The 18,767-nt window shown below is 48.6% G+C and overlaps 1 protein-coding gene across 3 annotated transcripts in view; it reads right to left on the minus strand.

Moving 5' to 3' along the window:
• CHD9 (chromodomain helicase DNA binding protein 9) overlaps positions 1 to 15,086 on the minus strand; it is a 208,292-nt gene extending 193,206 nt beyond the window's left edge. For all 3 annotated transcript variants that reach the window (XM_029075871.2, XM_016226833.3, XM_016226832.3), the window contains exon 1: positions 15,005 to 15,086. The gene's annotated coding sequence lies outside the window, so the exon portion shown is untranslated. The remainder of the gene's footprint in view (positions 1 to 15,004) is intronic.
• Positions 15,087 to 18,767: the final 3,681 nt, after the last annotated feature.

Genomic DNA, 18,767 nt, shown 5'->3' on the forward strand with positions numbered 1-18,767 from the left:
CCTTCAAAGCTTAACTGAAGGCACTTCTCCTCCAAGAGGCCTTCCCTGACTAAGCCCTCATAACCTCCCATTTCCTCTTCTCCCACTCCCTTCTGCTTCGCCCTGATTTGCTCCCTTTATTCACCCCACCCTCAGCCCCACAGCACCTATGCGCAGATCCGCCGCACTTACGGACACATCCGTTATTCATTTATTTATATTAATATCTGTCTCCCCTTCTAGACTGCGAGCCTGTTGCGGGCGGGGATTGTGTCTACCAACCCTGGAGCTCTTAGTACAGTGCTCCGCACGTAATAAGTGCTCGATAAATACAATACACAGTGCTCGGTCACTGTGGTCATCGCCGCCCACGTTAGCAAGCTACTTTTCAGGATTCCTGCTTGGCCTTTCCGATCTGTGCACTGGCCGAGGGGATTCTATGCTCAGAAACCTTCATTATTGATGACACAGCCTTAGCTGACATTTCCTTACCGACAGTGCCAGGATTGTTTGTTTGTATGAGGGGGTGAGGGCGTTGGTATTTGTTAAGGACCTACTATGTGTCAAACACTGTACTGAGGCGCTGGGTTAGATACAAGCTAATCTGGATACTGTCCATGTCCCACATGGGGCTCACAGTCTCAATCTCCATTTTACAGATAACTGAAGCTCTGAGAAGTTTAGAGACCTGCCCAAGGTCTCACAGCAGACAAGTGGCGGACGCGGGATAGGAACCGTGGACCTTCCGGCGTCTAGCCAATAGGCCCCAACGATTCCCAGAGCTGTGCTCTTTCTCCTCATCCCTGGTCTGGCCCTGATCTCCCTCCCCCTTCATATATGTCAGACGACCTCTCTCTTCACATCCTCTCTCCTCACATTCAAAGCCTTATTAAAATCACATCTCCTCCAAGAGATCTTCCGCCATGAAGCCCTCTTTCCCCCACACTCCCTCTCCCTTCTGCGTCACCGATGGACTTTCTAGACCGTGAGCCCGATGTGGGCGTTTTGCCTCTTTGTGGGCAAAGGGAACTGTCCCTCTTTGTTGTTGAATTGTACTTTCCAAGCACTTAGTACGGTGCTCTGCACACAGTAAGAGCTCAATAAATATGAGTGAATGAACCTCGACCCTTTAAGCCCCCGATAGTCACCCCACTCCCAGTCCCACAGCGCTTACGTACAGATCCGCGATTTCTTTTTTTAATGTCGGCCTCCCCTTCTTGACTGTGAGTTCCTCGAGGGAAGGAAACGGGCCTCCCACCTCGTTCGTATTGTAGTCTCCCAAGTACTTAGTACAGTGCTCTATATGCAATGCGTGCTCAGGAAATACCACTGGTGAATTAGAGGCCCTATGATTGCTTTACACAGTACGAACTAGCTGTTGGGGAACTGCTATTTCTGGGACTTCCTGGGGCTGCCTCTTTGATTTGGAACTGCTTGATATCGCTCTGGGGGAAAGCTTCTTTTATAAATCTGGTGACTGGAGGTACCCCCACAAAAAAATAAATGTTTAAAAGAATTTCACGGGGCTGACCTCATCTCCGCATGGCTGAAATGCTGAAAATTTCCTCTTCAACTAATCCAAGCCGAAACCTGTCAATGTCATTACTGATAATCGCCAGTTATCGTTGAGGTCGGTAATGCGTTTTGGGTTGTACTTCGGCTTGAACTCTACAAGCCTAAACTTTTGTTCTCATTCAATCTACTGCCAGACTGTGCCGATTTACATACAATAATATAGCATATTATATCCTATACAGTATCTCTCGGATCTGCCCCTCTTCGCCACCCAAATAGCTACCACCCTGGTTCGAGCTCTCAAAGTGCTGCTTCAGAAGTTTTGTGGAAAGAGCACAGGCCTGGGGTCAGAGGACCTAGGTTTTAATCCTGGCTCTTCCACTGGTCTGCTGTGTGACCTTGGGCAAATCACTTAACTTCTCTGGGCCTCAGTTTCCTCATCTCTAAAATGGGATTAAATACCTGTTCGCCCTCCTACTTAGACTTTGGGCCCCACGTGGGAGAGGGATTGTGTCCAATCTGATTTTTTTTTTTTCCTTTTAATGGCATTTGTTAAGCACTTGACTATGTGCCAGGCACTGTATTAAGGGCTGGAGTAGATGTAAACTAATCAGGTTGGACACAGTTCATGTCCCACATGGACCTCACGGTCTTAATCCCCATTATGCAGATGAGGTAACTGAGGCCCAGAGAAATGAAGTTTCCTGCCCAAGGTCACACCACAGACAAGTGGAGGAGCTGGGATTAGAACCCAGGTCCTTCTGCCTCCCAGGTCCCTGTTCTATCCACTAGGGAACATTTGATCTTGTATCTCAGATTAAATTGCATCTATCTCAGAGTTTATATATATAATATATATAGTATAGTCTATATAAGTATATATATATATATAAGAATATGTAAGTATATATAAATGTATTCATACATATTTATACACACACTATTTTTAATGGTACTTTTTAAAGGTACTGAATGAAGCATCAGGGTAGAAATAAGATCATCAGGTCAGACACAGTCCCTGTCCCTCATGGGGCTCACAGTCTAGGAAGGAGGAAGAAGAGGTATTTAATCCCCATTTTACAGATGAGAAAACTGAGATGCACAGAAGATAAGTGATTAGTCCGAGGTCAAGTAGCAGCTAATTGGGGGCGTCAAGATTAGAATCCAGGTCCTAGGACACGCAGACCTATGCTCTTTCCACTTGGCCACGCTGCTTCTCAAACCCACACATCATCTCCAGCACATACGCACTTATTCGTATTCAAGCTTTTGTGTGTGTGTTCATCCAATTTTATATTCGATGATTTATCTGGATTAATCTGTTGTAAAAAAAAATATGTCTATCTCTTCCCATAAGACTGTAAATTCCTTGTGGGTGGGGATTCTGTCACTTCTCTGTTTCGTATGGTCAAAGCATTTTAATCCAGTCTATTGCATCCAGTGGACCCTCTATAAATGCTATTACTTTTGTTTGTTTAGGATAATCAGATGGATTCAGACATGAGATACACAAGAAAAAAATCTGTGAGTTTCCTGGGTACCAAAAAACCTATGAATATGCTCAGTTTTATCAGCATTAATACAGCTGTTTTTGATGGTGAATTAGGTACCTCTTTTTGGAAAATACTGAAAATTTGATCATCTCTAGTATTGGAGAAGTAAGTTTTTCCTAAAACAGAAACGAGTTCTGCAGCATAAATTTGGGCAGCGATATTATTCCTAGCGGTATTAAGTTAGCGTGAACTTCTCCAAACTCAGTTCACCGTTCCTGGACTTCACTGTAAGTCTAGCCGGGCACATTCTGTTTGGCAAAAATGGGCCGCCCTGGGCAATTTGTATCTGTTCCAATAACTGAGCGACACCTCAAGTGTCATACCACTGACCCGCTTCCCTAACCAGCTGGTCACCCGCAATGTGCAGTACAGTAGTTCCACATAAAATTTGATCTAGATCAGGGTCTATTTCACACCTGGACAGTTTATTTTTGAACAAGCCCAGATGAACAGACTTCAGGGGAGAGTCGCATGTGAACCATTTTGTAAATCAAAGGAATGAACATCTGACCTCAAAATCACCAAGAACTGTGGTCTTGGGACACTGTGTATTGTGTACTTTAGCTGCAGTAGAGAAGCACTGCTGTTTTGTATGTGGTTTTTCAAACTGCCACTGTGGCCAGGAAAGCCAATTTGTATGTGACTGAAACATGAACTTACCAATAAACATGTGATGTTTACTGAACTGTGTGTGTGTGTGTGTGTGTGTGTATGTGGGTGCTTTCCAGAAGATTGTTTTGGCCTTGCAGGGAATAAGTATTTCAGCAGGCAGCAATTCTAGAAGCCAAAAAGCAGACTTTAACTGCATAAATGGGGATAATTGGGAAATTAAGGGAGGGAGGATGGAAAAGGAGCCCTAAATCCCCACTGAAACAATCCTTTGGAAACACTGGGTTCCCTAATAATCAACTCTTCAAAGAAGAATGTGTCTACCAGAATTCGAGAGGGGACCATGTATCAGAGACATCCAAGCAGGGCTACCCTAGGGGCAATTCGGAAATCATGGTCTTGCGATGATGGTGAGGACGCCTAGAAAATCGTGGACCATCCTCGGTCCAGTCATTAAGACTTCAATTATTCAGTGGTATTTATTGAGTGCTCACCGGGTTCAGACCCCTGAACTGAGTGTGTGGGAAAGTATAATGCCGTAGAGTTGGCAGATGCTATCCCCACCCACAAGGAGCTTATGGTCTGTGGGGGCGGGGGTGGGGGGGGGGGGGACGGAGGCTGGCAGATGTTAAAATAAATTACCGTTGGGGAAATAGTAACAATAATAGTAATAATAATTTTGGAATTTGTTAAGCGCTTACTATGTTCCAGGCACGGTACTAAGCGCTGGGTGGACACAAACAAGTGGGGTTAGAAACAGTCCCTAACCCACCTTGGCCCCCGGTTTTAATCCCCATTTTACAGATGAGGTAACTGAAGCACAGAGAAGTGAAGTAACTTGCCCAAGGCCACGCAGCAGACAAGTGAGGAGCAGGATTGGATTGGATTGGAACCCAAGACTTTCTGACTCCTAGGCCCGTGCTCTATCCACTACGCCATGCGGCTTCCCGGCCTCTAAGGATATTTACGTAAAGGCCCTGGGGCTGGGGTGAGTATCGAAGTGTTCAGATCCAAGAACCTGTGCGAAAGGAATCCCTAATGGCCACGTTCCCACAGGGAAGACAGGTTCAGGGATCGAGCAGGCTTCCGCTGCTGCCGAATGGCACGATTCATCCGACTGCCAGGATCTCATCTCTGCTTAATAATGATGGAACTGTGTAACTGCTGACTACGAGCCAAACACTCAGGTAGGTACAAGGGAATCAGACTGGACATAGTCCCTGTTCCACACAGGGCTCAGTCTAAGAGGAATGGGAAAACAGTGATTTTTAACTCCATTTTACTGATGAGAAAAGCGAGATACAGAGAGAAGTAAAGTGGCTTGCGTAAGGTTACAGAGCAGGCGTGGGGCAAAGTCAGGGCTAGAAATGAGAAATCCCGACTGTTCTGTGCTCTTTCTACTAGGCTTTGCTGCTCAGCCCTTTACCATCAACCACAGCAAAGAGGACGGGACATTTTGGGGGACTCATGAGACCTCGCCCTACATCTTGCACCTGCCACCGAGCTTTCTCCAGATCATAAAGAAGCTGGGTCAGACACAGACCGGGCCGAAACACCGAGAAGCGTTCAGGAAGCTTGGCTGCAACAGGAGCCTGCCAGGTCTGCCTCGTCCCTGGGTGCCCCGCAAGCTCAACACGTAGGGAAAAGCCCAGCCACTACACACTTTTTCTCTCTCCTTTTTCAAAGAACGACATCTAAAAATAAATTCCTTCTCGGAGCTGAGGAACCGAGAAGTTCTGAGGTGGAAGAGAATACAGCTGAGCAGCAAAGCACAGAAAACCCCCTAGAAGCAGCTGTAGAAAAAGGCTACACAACCCACTCCTTTCCCCCAGCCCCTAAAACAGAAAGAAACGGAGAAGAGGTGTTTACAACGGGGTTCCATCACCCAGGGAGTCCTGGTCTTCGGACGACCACCGGCAGGCCTCACGGACATCGTCTCCTGAGACCCCCCCGCCCCGACGCTGTGCGTGATTGGTTGAGCCCGGCCGGGTCACAGAATAATTTCATATGCACCATTTTGCGAGAGCCCTCCCGACTCGGCCTGACCCCAGAGCGCTTCTCCAGGGGACCCTTAACCTTTCCATTTACTCCAGAGACATTTTGCTCTTCTGCTGGCCTCCCGTAATCAGGGCTGATGCTGAGGGAGATAGGTGCTGATAATAAGAATGTCAGAAATCAAATATCATAAAGCCGGACCGCCTGGTTTAAAACTGGATTAATGGTCACCGCACCGGCTCGGCCCGACAGACCTTACTTAAAGACCCAACATTTTGGCCAAACGTACATTGATCCCGTCAACGCGGTGACTGGAATATCTCCCACAGTAATTCTTCTAGGGAAACCTGTTTGAGCTAGAGGACTACATTCATTGAGCTCTTAACTGTGAGCTTAGCCCAATTCAAACCTAAGCAGAAAGTTTGAGGAGCAATGTGGTCTAGTGGAAAGAGCACAGGCCTGGAAGTCAGAGGACCTGGGTTCTAATTGTTGTATTGTACTTTCCCAAGTGCTCAGTACAGTGCTCTGCACACAGTATGCGCTCAATAAATCTAATTGAATGAATGAATGAATAATCCTGGCCCTTTCACTTGCCTGCTGTGTGTGACCTTGGACAAGTCAATTTCACCGTGCCTCAGTTTCCTCATCTATAAAATGGGGTTTGAATGCCTGTGCTCCCTCCTACTTAGGCTGTGAGCAGGGACACAGGGAGAGGGACCCTGTCCGGCCTGATTATCTTGTAACTACCCCAGCACTTAGCGTGGCTCAGTGGAAAGAGCCCGGGCTTGGGAGTCAGAGGTCATGGGTTCGAATCCCAGCTCTGCCACTTGTCAGCTGGGTGACTGTGGGCGAGTCACTTCACTTCTCTGTGTCTCAGTTACCTCATCTGTAAAATGGGGATTAAAACTGTGAGCCTCACGTGGGGCAACCTGATTACCCCGTATCTACCCCAGCGCTCAGAACAGTGCTCTGCACATAGTAAGCGCTTAACAAATACCAACCTTATTGTTATTATTACAGTGCTTGAAACATAATAAGTGCTTAACAAATACCACAATAAAAATAATAGAAAAGGGGGTGTGAACACTTGTTCGCTACCAGAGTGGAACATCACCTGAACCATCATCTTGCTGCCTTTATTAAACAAAAACCTCAATGAGACCAGAGGCAATATTTCCAGGTCTTGAATTAGCACAGGGTTTCAACGAAACTTCGATATGGCACATTAAACAGGGACCAAGTCGGAAACGGCGCCACTATCCGAGTGGCACAGTCCTCTTCTAGCGCACCATTAGGCAAACAGCGCACTTAAAGCCTGGCTTCCTGAAAAGACAGAAATCGTTTGGTTTTGCACTCCAGTTCGGATCCCGTTTACCCAAGCTAAGTCCCCTCTAATGGCTCCTCTGGGCCACCAGGCAGGGAGGAAAAAAACCCACAAAACCTTCTTCCCAGAGCAAGAATTCCCTCTGAAACAGAGTTCCACAAGAATCTAACAAAGGGGTATAAGAATGGAGAAGCAGAGTTTATTAAGTTTCTTTAAGACCTACCGCTTGATTGAAAGCAGACTGAAGGACTAAACAAACTTGGGCCCTGGGAAATGAAAAAGCTGTTCTTCGGTCTCCAGTGAGCATCAAAGTGATTGTTGTGGCCACCCAGCTTTGCTGGGCGTGATGCGTAGGAAGAATGGGGTACCTAATTAGCATTCCCTGGGGAGAACTCAAATGGGGGTGACTGCGAGCAGGGTGAGGAGCAGAAACAACACGGTCAGGATATGGATTGCTGGGAGACAACAGGAACGAGTGGATTGGCTCCTGCGACAATTGCTGGGAAAGTCCAGACTAGACAGGACAGTCCCAGATTCTGCTTATCAGCCACTCTATCGGTTGGATTTACTGAGTGCTTACTGTGTGCGGAGTATTGTACTAAGCGCTTGGGAGAGTAATAATAATAATAATGTTGGTATTTGTTAAGCGCTTACTATGTGCAGAGCACTGTTCTAAGCGCCGGGGCAGATACAGGGTCATCAGGTCGTCCCACGTGAGGCTCACAGTTAATCCCCCTTTTACAGAGGAGGTAACTGAGGCCCAGAGAAGTGAAGTGACTCTCCCACAGTCACACAGCCGACAAGTGGCAGAGCCGGGAGTCGAACCCATGACCTCTGACTCCGAAGCCCGGGCTCTTTCCACTGAGCCACGCTGCCACTTGTGCAGTATAACAGAGTTGGTGGACGTGTTCCCCGGCCACAAGAATTTTATAGTCTGGAGGAAACGTGTCCCAGAAAATGGCGTGACCTTGGGCAAATCGTTTCACTTCTCTGTGCCTCAGTTATCTCACCTGTAAAACGGGGATTAAGACTGTGAGCCCCACGTGGGACCAACCTAATTATCTTACTACTAATAATAATGTCGGTATTTGTTAAGCGCCTACTATGTGCAGAGCACTGGTCTAAGTGCCAGGGTAGTTACAGGGTAATCAGGTCGTCCCACATGAGGCTCACAGTCTTAATCCCCATTTTACAGATGAGGTCACTGAGGCCCAGAGAAGTGAAGTGACTCGTCCACAGTCACACAGCTGACGAGCGGCAGAGCTGGGATTCGAACCCATGACCTCTGACTCCCAAGCCCGGGCTCTTTCCACTGAGCCCCGCGGCTTCTCTAGTACCTACCCCAACGCTTAATACAGCACTTGGCACATAGGAAGCTCTTAACGAACATCACAAGAAATACCCCCTTCCCCCATCACCTCTTCTGGAGGACGGTCTGCCCAGCCCAGGGAAAGACCTTTCAAACTTTAAAGGCCACCTTATCAGGCCACGACGGGGAGTGCACAGGTGTGACAGCTTAAATGGCTGTGAGCGAATTCAAGTTGCTGCTAATAACACTGCAGATAAGGGGGTCTTTAAAGATTAAATGCGGCAGAGAGGGAGATAGTCAGATATCCTTGCTTCTAAGAGCCAAGCCGCAGCTTCCTGGCTGTCTTTACAGCTCTGACTTTTCCTCCAGGGTAGGAAAACCTGTGCCTAAGGCTCTCTTCCCGGCTTCGGATTCCCCCCTCCCCCACGCTAGAATTTTAGGGCCCCCGGACAAGTTATTTCCAAGAGTTTCATGCCTGATTGATCGAGCAGCCTGTAGACGGGAGAGAAGAATCTCTTGGCACCCCTCAGGATGAGTTCCAGAGAGAGAGTCCTGAGGGCTGAAAGCAGAGTGTTCATCTTTCTATCTGGGATGGTGTCAGAGTGGCTGGAGGTGGGGACCGGATAAGACAGCTAATGACAGGACTCGGAGAAACCAGACCCCCGGATACACACTATATTGTATGCATTCCATCAGGCCCCTAACATAATGTAACTCCTTCCTATGGAGGATTTTGTGGAAATCCACCAAAAGCTACTCCGGGGGCACCCCCTGACATCCCCACCTCCCCCACCCGCTCCACAGCCTCTGTGTTCTCCTACCAGGACACCCTGAAGCCAGACACTTCGTCCAGGGGACCCCTCTTTCCCCCCACCACAAGCTACCCACCACCTCCCACCTGCTCCAGAATCACAGACTTCTCCTCCCAGGTCTCCGCGAACCCTCACGCTACACCCAAGCCACAAGATTTGGCTACGCGAGTCAAGGTGGAGGGATGGTGATTAAAATAAAGCACCAGATCTAAGGGCCCAGTGCCATCGCTCTTCCAGACGGGGGAAAGACCAGTTGCAAACCAGACTGGTATAAAACAGGACAAATGGCCCCGTGGAAGCAGGCCAGATGAGTGTCTGAGGGTCCGAGGTAACCTTGTGATTTCTGGTAGCACATCCTTCCACGTTCCTTCTTTGACTGGCTACCGCGGCCGGAGATGCCGACTTCTCACTGTGCTCTGGGAGAAGGGCAGAAAGCGGGCGGGGCACCTAGAGTGGAACCAATTGAGTGGGATTTAGGAGTGGTTGGAGAGACTTCAAAAAGTGACTGGTTCATAAAGACCTCATTTGCGGTCTTTTTGGTCCCATCCTCAAACCCTTGTCCCTTCCGTCCCGCTCTCAGATCTCATTAGGAAATCAGTCAGGTGTATTTATTGAGCGCTTACTGTGTGTAGAACACTGGACTAAACGTTTGGGAGAGGATAATATAATAGGGATAAGCAAGAGAGGGAGTCCAGCCCAAACAGCTGCAGGAGTGAAAGCAGTAGATCAGACCCCCTTTCACAAGGACCCACGCCTAGAGGCAGGGGACTGGACCAAATGACCCTTCAAGGTGTCCTCCAGCTCCGAGATTCTACAACACTCTCCCATTCAGTCTTCCTAAGGGGCTTTCCGCCTCTCGACCGCTGCCCAGCAGCAAGATAAGAAAATTCCCACCAACAGAAAGACAACACAACTTGGAAAGTGGCTGAGAGGGCAACATTCAAAACAGCTTGCAAACCAATCGCGTATCACTGGCTCCCGCCTGCCCAGTTCTTTCAAGCCCCTCAGTGAATAGAAGAAGCCCTCATTTAAGGAGCTAGCTGTCACCGAACTCCTGGCTTCAACTCAGGCCTGGTTTCTATTGGGAGGGATAATAGAATCAACAATCCTCCTGGACAATCCTCTTGCTGCCACGCTTTCGAGGGGATTGCTGGCTATTTCTCACAAGCACAGCTCACCAACGCTAGTCAACGATCTGTGGTGATCGGGACATCAAGATAGAACCAAAACCGACCCCCATACACCCACCACGCCAAACCCTGTAGATAGATAGCTAATGAGTCAGCCAGGGGCAGAGGCACAGGGACGTCTTCGGGGAAGGGGATTCCCGGAAACACTTGGGTTTTGTCAGCCACACTCTCTCACACTGATAAAATCTGACTATCAGCAGAGTCATTTGCTCTATATAGATAGCAGAGGTAAACATCCACTGTCAGAGGTGTCAAGGATGGCTACCTAAGGCTGCCACTCCCTTGACACAAAGTCACACTTCACCTTTTCCTGAATATTTTGGCACAGAAACTACACCAGCCTTGGAATTAGTGTTGGAAGGCAAAATTACATTACGATGTTTTTTGATTTTTTTTTAATGGTATTTGTTAAGCGCTTTCAATGTGCCACCGGATCAAACGCTGAGCTAGAAACAAGCTAATTGGGCTCACACATTCCGATTTCACTCATGGGGCTCACGGTCTACATTCCCAATTTACAGATGAGGTAACTGAGGCACAAAGAAGTCAAGTGATTAGCCCAAGGTCACAGGGCAGACAAGTGACGGAGCTGGGATTAGAACCCGTGTCCTCTGACTCCCAGGCCCGTGCTCCTTCCCTTAGGCCACAGTGCTATCTCCACCAGTGCCCCGCAGATCATGCATGTTGCCTATAAGTGTTCAGAAGACCACTGCAGGCCTATAGGTCACATGTTTGTTAAGCGCTTACTATGTGCCAAGCACCGGGTTAAGCTTTGGGGTGGATAGGAGCTCATTAAATTGGACACAGTCCCTGACCCATATGGGGCTCCCAATCTAAGGGGATGCTAATGCATGAAGAGGGTTGTGGGAGAGAGGGGGAAGTGACCTGTATGGGCTGGGAATGTGTCCGCTAATTCTGTTGCATTGTACTCTCCCAAGTGCTTAGTACTGTGTTCTGCACATAGTAAATGCTCAATAAACACGGCAGATTGATTGATGGGAGAGGAAGAGAGGGGAAGATGGAGCTAGGAGGAAAGAGGAGGTTTACAAATTAAAACAATTGGCGGGGGGGCATGGTTCTTCCCTTAAATTGCCCTCCCCAGCCGCCTCTTCCCCTCCCGCCCCGCCCCACACCTGGAGCAAGTTCCCAGGGCCATTGGTTCCAGGGCCAACTCATTCCCACATGGAGAGACTCTGGAGCTCTGGCCGGGAAGGGGGGGGGGGACCACCAGGGCCTGAAGTCCAGGATAATTGGCTACTTCATCCTGCCCTAGGGGACAGCACGTCCCATGGACTGTGACCCGGGCTCATTTCTTTTGGAAAATCAATTTGGAAACCTCCGGGACCCCTAAGAACAAGTGGAACCGATTCGATATTTTTGTAAATTCCTGATCCCTGCGTCATGCTATTTCTCGACCATTTTCTCTCCTCCTCCTGCCCGGCCCTGACCCCACTCATGACTATCTGCTGGCAGCGACAGATCAAGAGCCCAGGTGCAGCGTCCGTGACTAAATTCCATTCCCCAAACAGCACCTGCGCTGGCTCTGCTGCTTAAGGAATATTCAACAATTAAATCCTGGTGGTTTTTGCCCTGTCCTCTGAGATTTCCCATCTCTGCACATGTGATTCTCCTCTTTTGGAATGGTGGTATTCAGAATTTTAACAATAAAGGTACATTTTGTTTTTCTAAAGTGATAAACAGCACTCAGCCTACCCTGCCTTGGTTACTACATCAGCCTCCTTGCTGACCTCCATGTCTCTTGCCTCTACCTACTCCAGTCTATACTTCACTCAACTGCCTGGATCATTTTTCCCCAAAGCCGTTCAGTCCATGTTTCCCCACTCCCCAAGAATCTCCAGAGATTGCCCTTCCACCTACGTATTAAACAGGAACTCCATACCAGCAGCTTTATGGCATTCAATCACCTTGCCCCCTCGTACCTTACCTCGCTGCTTTCCTATCACAACCCAACCCACTCAGTCAATCAAACATATCACTGATCTCTTTTTACATTTATTGAGCTCTTACTGTGTGCAGAGCACTGTACTAAGCATTTGGGAGAGCACAATTTAACAATGTAACAGACACATTCCCTGCCCACAACGAGCCTTCGATCCTCTAATGTCAACCTACTCACTGTACCTCGGTCTCGTCAATCTCACCTCTGACCTCTCACCTACGACCTGCCACCGGCCTGGAATGCCCTCCCTCTTCGTAGCTGACGGACGATCGTTCTCCCCACCTTCGTAACCTTATTAAAAGCACATCTCCCCCAAGAGGCCTTCCCTGACTAAGCCCTCATTTTTTCTTCTCCCACTGCCTTCTGGGTCACTCTCGCACTTGGATTTGCGCCCTTTATTTACCTCTCCCTCAGCCCCCCAGCACTTATGTACATATCTGTAATTTATGTATTCATATTATCGGCCACCTACCCCTCTAAACTGTAAGCTCGTTGTGGGCAGGGAATGTGTCTACTAACTCTGTTATACTGTGCTTTCCCAAGCGCTTAGTTCAGTGTTCTGAATAAAGTAAGTGCTCAATAGATGGGATTGATTGATAAACAATCTCCTTTTTCAAAACCTTTTGGACTAACTCGTCAAACTGGCTACTACAGATAACTAATGAGCAAAGAAATTGGGATGCTTTGAGTTCAGTTTTCTTGGAGAGAATCTCATTTTGCCTTCCTTGCCCCCAGTATTTAATGCACATTTTAATGTCTTAGTTTTATTATGCAGATTTTCACCCAATTTAGTGATAATCAACATTTTCAGACTTTTCTAGGATAAAAGATAAATAGTCTTAATTATATTTGTGGGCAAGAATAGGAACAAGATGCCTGATGCCATCTGTGAGAATGCAGGCCAGAATACAGTTGGGATGCCTATTTTTAATTTACAGTTTGCCAAGGTAAAGCCAAGAGAAGCAGAACCTGGCCTAGTGGATAGAGTATGGCTTAGTGGAAAGAGCACGGGCTTGGGCGTCAGAGGTCGTGAGTTCTAATCCCGACTCTGCCACTTGTCAGTTGTGTGACTTTAGGCAAGTCACTTAACTGCTCTGTGCCTCAGTTCCCTCATCTGTAAAATGGTTATTAAGACTGTCAGCCCCACGTGGGACAACCTGATTACCTTGAACCTAACCCAGTGCTTAGAACAGAGCTTGGCACATAGTAAGCGTTTAACAAATACCATCATTATCATTACAGGCTTGGGAGTCACAAGGACCTGGGTCCTAATCCCAGCTCTTCCACTTATCTGCTCTGTGACCTCGGGCAAGTCTGTCAACTTCTCTGTGTCTCCGTTACCTCATCTGCGAAATGGGATTAAGACTGGGGATCCCTCATGGGAGATGGATTGAGTCCAACCTGAGATGGATTGAGTCCAACCTGACTAACTTCTATAATACCCTAGTGCTTAGTACAGTGCCTGGCACTTAGTAAGTGCTTAACAAATACCCATTAAAAAAAAGGGGCCTTGAGCTTTCCCATGATGGACACATTCAATAAATAAAATAAATAACTATATCTTGGATGAGCATAAATTATTTTGAGGAGTTAGTGCTTCTCGTGTTCCAGAGAGAAAATTATGACTAATTGTACAAAACCCCAGAGAAGTTGAGAAGGGGATGGGACATTTGATGATTAATCTTCTAAGACCCATGTTCAAAGAGCTTCCTGAATCTCCCCCTTTGAGCCTCCTAACTACAGGGGATTCTGATCCCGCATCTGCATCGTGACCCAGAGAAATGAAGCAATTTACGTAGGTAATTCAAGTGGGGCGGGGGAAACCTGTTATTAAAAAAAAAATTAGGGGTTTCCCCAAATACTCCAGAATGGTTTTCTTAACCGATCAAATTATCTGGATACTTGTTCAACTCTCCACAGCACAGTAAAAAAGCATGTTCAAGAGGAATCATGGGAGCCCATCTGGAGACTCACCCTTTTGCCAGAGCTCTGTAACTTTCTGTTTGCTTGCCAATCTGCCCACCTACTTACCTTCCTTACCCTCCCTCCTGCCTAAGTGTCACCACTCGCCCCTCGACAAGAAACCTCAGCGGGAGTCTGGTTTGGGGCAGGAGCATCTCCTGGACCAGTGGCTAGTGGTCACTGCCCAGCCATGGCCGCCAGAGTTTCGGTGTGTTTCCCAGCATCCTCTCTTCTCTGACTAGATTCCCCTTCCTCTCTCTTCCTGGCGTTTCTCTTCACCCGAGGGGGGGATTAGAAGGAATTAATCCGTTGACAAATTCAGAGAGAAGGGCTTTTGGATCGGTGGCAGAAGGGCGATATTTGGCTGTGAGGGGTAGGAACCAGTGGAAAGCTAAAAAGTCCTCACCTCCCTCACCACATTTATCCAGGCCAGAGTCCAGAGACATCCTGCCTGGAGGCAGGGGGTGGGCAGAAATGACTTCTGGAGATCCCACCCCAGGGATTCATTCTACATCGGAATCCCAGTCTCTCTGCCCCCCAAACCGTTCCATGCGTTACAGCTACAACTACTTCCATTTCCATCCAGCTCCGTGTGGCCGAGACCCAATTCTTATAAATCATTTTGCCAACCAATGTGAAGAACGAGATTACTCTATGACACCAGTGACCCGCTCTCAAAAAAGAGAAAAAGGATCCATCTACATATCACCCCAAGGCAGCTGCCCCTATCAGAGACCATCCAATTCCCCCCCTCCACCCCCACCCCCGACTGATGTCGAATAGGAAAATCACTAACCCATTTTATATCTTCGAATCGCAGGAGTCTCCTTCCAGCGGGGCTGCTTCAGCCGCTGTCTGCGAGAACGGCGGCCGGTGTGCGTCTGGTTCTGCACTTCCTCTTTTCTGGCTCTGGCCGCGGGGCTCCTCCCATCACAGAGAGTTATCTGGCCCTCGGTGGCTCTCGGTTTAAGGCCTGACCTCCCTTTCCAGGCAGTTCTGCTGATGAAACTCCCCAGCCGCTGGGAGCCCGAGAGCCGACCGGAGAGCGAGCGACAGGAGCGGCAGAAGTAGAAGCCGCGGCGAGCAGCGGGGCTTCCTCATTCAATCAGCTTTTCTTGTCATCCACAAAGGACGTCGGGAGATGGCGATTTCCAAGGCGGCCTGACTCGGGGGGTGAAGGTCGCAGACTGAGAGGAGGGGGCCGAGGCCTGCGATGCTCGTTCCGCCCCGGCCAGTGATCTGCTGCCCAGTCAATGATGGCAGTGGGCAGGTGTCCAGGGACCTCTGTTTCTTCGCCTGTAAATGGCATTTATGGGGAGTGGAAAATACACTCTGAAAAGGTGTAAGACCCCGGGGGAAGAGTGTAACTACAACCAGGAAAGGGGAGAGACACAATTTAGGGAGATGTAGCGGGTAACAGAAGACACTCGAGCTGTGTCCGCACTAATTTCACAGATATCCGAAGCTCCTGGAATATCTAAGCTCATTTGGGCGGGGACTGTGTCTGTTTATTGTTGTACTGTACTCTCCCAGGCGCTTAGTACAGTGCTCTGCACACAGTAAACGGTCAATAAATACGATCGAATGAATGGATGCTTGGCCTTTAATTACTTTGCTATTTCATCTCCCCCGTTTTCATTCCTCCCCACCCCCGCAAAAAAAAAAAAAAGGCCTTGGGTAATTGAAGTTTTTAGAGGGTAGTTGGGGCTGATGTATATTTCTGGGGCCCTGAATGATCAAGATGGAATAGAAGCAGCCGGAGGGGTGAGCCCGCAGTAAATACAGGAAGTATTTTTCCTCTTTAGTTGAGGCCTCTAGTTTGAGGCTTGTTTCTTGAAAAGGACAGGGAGGGATTGGGGTGGGAATGTGATGGCTGCCAAGTTTTGAGCAAGGAGACCCAGGGTTGTGGATTCTAGCCCAGCTTCTGCCTCCCTCCCTGGATCCCGTTCCAATCTCCGGTTTCTGGAAAGCTCCGAGGGGAGAGCCCAGCATCCCGCCGTGCTCGGGGGGAGGTGCTGCAGGAGAGGCGCCGTGGTCCTGCTGTGTGACCCTGTGGAAGTCACTTGACTTCTCTGTGCCTCAGGGTCCTCATCAGTAAAATGGAGTTAAAATACCTCTTCGTCTTCCATCTCCGATCGTGCACTCAGCTCGGGAAAAGCATCTGGGGCCTATCGGATTTTCTTGAGCCGAGCACGGTGTTTGGCACATATTAAGGGCTTGAATGCCATGGTTCTTAGGAGCAGAGGTTTGCAAGGGTGTTGTGTGTGTGTTTGTGTGGGCGTGTGCTTGCGTGTGTGTGTGTGTGGGGATGGGGGTTGGGCCAGGGTAGCTCAGTAAGGTCACCGGAACTCTGCGTCCTGAGTCTGACGGTGCCCGTTATTGGAACAACCTTTTGTTTTCTCCTCTCTTCAGGCTCCAGCGGGCATCGGCAGGCAGCAGGAGCGCAGCTGTCAACGCCAAGCAAACAAGTTGCCAAGGAAATGGGCCGTCACAAGAGGGCACTATCATTTTACTTTCTTGGTGCCCGACGCAGAGCGTATCTTCCCAGAAAGGTGAATTCCCCATCAACCACTACGACAAGTGTGTGGCACCCCTTCCCGGGACGTGGCGGCCCAACATTCTGCCAGAAAGCCACAGTCCCCATCTCGGAGAGCCAACGGGGACCGTGGCGGAAAGGGAGACGCAGCTCAGGTCCAGGATGAGGTTGCGCCTGGGCAGGTGGGTGAGCGATTTTGGCGTAAAGAGGAAGGAAGGAAGGAAGGCCATTTGTCAACAATAAAATGTCTCACATAATTACCCAAACCTTCAGACGGCACTCTCGAACACAAGGACCTCGCTGATTTACTAGAGATTAATCGTAGCCCCCAGCCTTCCAGGTTTATGATGTCCAATAAGCATGATAAACAGCTGGGGGAAATAATCTGTCTTTACAGTTGGCAGCGTTTCTCTGCCTCTAGGACTTATTCATGAGAGAATAATTACGTAGTCCGGTCACATTGTTGCTCTACATTTTAATGAACGAGTCGGGGCACAGACGCTGTCGGAAAGGAGGTTCGCGCACAGTTCGGTCTCGGGCACCTGATTGGAGCTGAGTTAAGTCGCTGTCCCGTGGCCAGGTGTCGGGCCGAAGGGAGTCGCTCTGTGTTGATTCGTGAGCCGTTCCCCGTGGGGTTTCATCCATCGACGAAAATTCACCAGGTTTCCTCCCTCTGAGGGCAGGGAACATGTGCCTCCCGAGCGCTTATTAGAGTGTGTCGGTCTTAGTAGACACTCGATAAGTACCACTGATTGATTGAGGGACTGAGAGGTCGTGACACTTTGACCGGTACCCGCTTCGATCGGCTGAGGAGGAGTGTCAGGTAACGCTGCAACATTAGGAGCAAAATTCTCACCCCTTATCATTATTATTATTATATTAGTTAAGCACTCACTATGTGTCAAGCATTGTGCGAAGCTCTGGGGTGAACATAAGATGATCAAATAGGACAGAGTCCCTGTCCCGCATGGAGCTCACTGTGTAAATAATAATCATAATTATGGTTTTGTTAAGCGCTTACTACGTGCCAATCATTATATTAAGTACTGGGGTTGATACAAGATAATCAGGTTAGACAGAGTTCCTGTCCCACATAGGGCTCACAGTCTTAATCCCCATTTTACAGATGAGTTAACTGAGGCAGAGAGAAGTAATGTGACTTGTCCAAGGTCGCACAGCAGAGAAGCAGAACCCAGGTCCTTCTGACTCCCAGGCCCGGGCTCTTTCCATCAGGCCAAGATGGGAGAACAGAATTTAATCTCCAGTTTACAGTTGAGGAAACTGAGGTACCGAGAAGTTAACTGGACTTGCCCAAGATCACACAGCAAGCGGTTGGCAGCATCGTGATTAGAACCGAGGTCTTCTGACTCCCAGGCCCATGCTCCGTCTGTGGGCCACGCTGCTTCTCCTATAATGCGGGGGTTGAATTCTTGAAGAACCCGCTGTTAAGGGAAAAAAAAATCCCACAAAAATAGCCAAGGATTCAAGGGGAATCAATGGGTTGAGTGACAGGTGGTTTGAAATACCACCAGACACGTTTTTCAATGCAAATTCCTGCATTAGGGTAACGTACTCCACTACAAGAATGCTTTTCACCCTTTCCACTCATTGTGGCACTGAAAACTGTAAAGTTGCCAAAACACCAATTTCTCTTTAGTACAGACCCTAAGGCTGAGGTAGGGGCCGGTAAGCCGAGCAGCAACAGGCCTCAACTAATGCTCTGTCAGTCAGTCAGTCGTATTTATTGAGCACTCACTGTGTGCAGAGCACTGTACTAAGAGCTGGGGAGAGTATAATATAACAATATTACAGACGCGTTCCCTCACCACAAGGAGCTTACAGTCTAGAGGGGAAGACAGACATTAATAGAAATAAATAAATTACAAATACGTATTTAAGTGCCGTGGGGCTGGGAGGGGAATGAATAAAGGGAGCAAGTCAGGGTGACGCTGAAGGGAGAGGAAAAAGAGGAAAGGAGGGCTTAGTCAGGGAAGGCCTCTTTGAGGGGGTGCGCCTTCAATAA

This window comes from Ornithorhynchus anatinus, chromosome 11 (genome assembly GCF_004115215.2).
Source record: "Ornithorhynchus anatinus isolate Pmale09 chromosome 11, mOrnAna1.pri.v4, whole genome shotgun sequence".
NCBI lineage: Eukaryota > Metazoa > Chordata > Mammalia > Monotremata > Ornithorhynchidae > Ornithorhynchus > Ornithorhynchus anatinus.